At 50.0% G+C, this 2,223-nt stretch overlaps 1 protein-coding gene across 1 annotated transcript in view; it reads right to left on the bottom strand.

Moving 5' to 3' along the window:
- The window catches only part of TMEM229B (transmembrane protein 229B), a 29,885-nt gene extending 29,162 nt beyond the window's left edge, over positions 1 to 723 (bottom strand). Inside the window, exon 1 of the mRNA XM_010711544.3 lies at positions 621 to 723. The gene's annotated coding sequence lies outside the window, so the exon portion shown is untranslated. The remainder of the gene's footprint in view (positions 1 to 620) is intronic.
- Positions 724 to 2,223: the final 1,500 nt, after the last annotated feature.

Consider the following 2,223-nt stretch of genomic DNA (forward strand, 5'->3'; position numbering starts at 1 on the left):
CCCGCACGGCGCGGTGGGTGCGTGCCGCAGAACCCGTCTTTCGAGCCCTCCGGGAGCGCTCCCGAGCGATTGCTCTGCGGGTGCGCGGTACCTGCGGTGCGGTCCTTCGTATTTACCCTTCCGAAAGAATCCGCGCCCGCAGAGCCCGGGTGGCCGTGGGGCTCAGCCTGAACCGCCTGCTGCTGGAGCCGGGAGCGGAGGGACGTCTAACACCACTACCAGGGGAAATATTTGTCTGTAGCTTAGCTGGTAAAGAGTGAAATATAATCCCCACAAGAAGTGTTTTTCTACCCAGAAGGATCTCTCCAGATTGAAAAAAAAATGGCCTAAAGAAGGAGAATAAGAAAATAAATTTAAGGCATAAATAGTAGAGCAGATTAAATTCCTCTCTCCTTCTGCATTAACTCTTCTGCAGCACGAAGACATGGGAGAGTGAAGTGCCTTTCTCTAAGGTTAGAAACCAAGAGTCTGCAACCTTGAGCCAGAGCTGAGGAACAGACATCAGACTTGCCACCACTTGGGAGGGCTGTGGTGGGCAGCAGCCAGTTAACGTGGTACCTTTTTCTAGAAGGGAAAAAGATTTCTGTGTCTGTTATTTTACAGAGAGAACCTAATGTTACCTCCAGTAACACGATTGGGATGGGAAGCGGCCTGGCTCTTGGTCCCGCATTTCAGCCACTTCATCTCTGTGCTCTCCACTCTGCCCAGGTCACTGCTGCACCTTCTTTTTCCCAGCCCCCATGTCTCCTACTCTCCCCTGTCCCCTGCAATACCAGGAAGAATGAGCTCATGTTTTCAGCAGAATAAAGATGTTTTCATGACCTCTGTTTAATGATTCAGCGGTTCAGAGATCAATAAAAAACAGTCACGGTGATGAGGCAGCACCAGAGCAGCTCAGGCCTGAAGCGCTCACAGGAATGGGTTCCCAAAAAGCCTCCCCACAGACTGATGCCATAGGTGCTACATGGATGCGTGGCCCCATCCCAGTGCTCCCAGGGCCCGCACACTGTGCACAAAGAGCTGTGGCTGCTCTGAGGATGCCACACTGCAGCAAAGCGCCTGTCAGAGCGTCACCTGACCACACAATCTCTCTGCGAGAGCTGGAGTGTCAGAAAGATGGAGTGTTTTAAAGGGGAAATGGAGAATAACACAGCCAGCCCTATCCCAGCCAAGCTTTGCCAGCTGGGATGGTAGTGCATGTGCCAGTGACCTCAGGCTGGCTTAAAAAATAAACTGTTTGATGTATATTTCAAAAGAGCTGAGAAGGAAACTGCTAAGATAGATAAGGTATCTCTGATGTTGTAGAAGCACCTTTAAAATACTGTATCTGATCAAACATATGCAGAGGACAGCAGTTAGATGCTGTGCTCATGTATTTACTGTGAAACAGCATCCTTCAGAAAGTGCTGAGCATTGTGCCAGAGAGAGAGCGTGAGAGAGATCATTTCACAGCATGAGCCAGCACGAATATTTCACAGCAGGAGAGGAGAGAATGCCTTACAAGGAGCAGAGGAAAGGTCAAAGAGAAAGGAAAATGAGAGCTAAGAGACACTCACCTACAAGAAGTAGAAATCAACAGCCAGAGACAGAGCAGAATAAATGAGAAGCACACGTAGGGAACATATAAATCTGCATTCTCCTCCCTAGTCACAGTAAGCAGGGAGGAAGGAGAGGGCTCCAAGAGTAAGGAAGAAGGCGGCAGCAAGGCAGGGGGTGAGGGGAATGGAGACTAGGACTGCTCTGTGCTGAGTGACAGGGAGGAGGGAGACAGCCAGAGAGCACCTGAGGTGGTGCTGAGTCCCTTGGGCTGGTCAGGCCCCTACCTGTGTTTGCAGGTCCAGAAAAGCTATTGTTTCTCCATCCAGCTTCCGTTCTTTTAGCTCTTGAGCTAGTAATGGAAAAGCTAATGGAACCAAAATTATAAAATGCTGAAATATGGAGTAAGATGAGCCTAGAGGCATAGGGATCCCCAGAATCGCCCACTCGTTGTGTGCTCCTTGAGAGCCAGCCAGGAGCAAGCACTGACCTCTGCAGAACACCCAGGCGTGTGCAGGAAGCTGGCTCTGAGATGGAAATTTGCAGTGACGTACAGATGGCCCCAGCACCTCTGTAGCCATCTATAAACAGGCAGCAGAGATGCAGCTGATCCTATTAACTGTCTTACAACTGTGCCATGAGTGCCTTGTCTTTATCTAGAAAAAGAGAGATCATACACAGCACCAG

Source organism: Meleagris gallopavo, chromosome 5 (genome assembly GCF_000146605.3).
Source record: "Meleagris gallopavo isolate NT-WF06-2002-E0010 breed Aviagen turkey brand Nicholas breeding stock chromosome 5, Turkey_5.1, whole genome shotgun sequence".
Classification (NCBI taxonomy): Eukaryota; Metazoa; Chordata; class Aves; order Galliformes; family Phasianidae; genus Meleagris; species Meleagris gallopavo.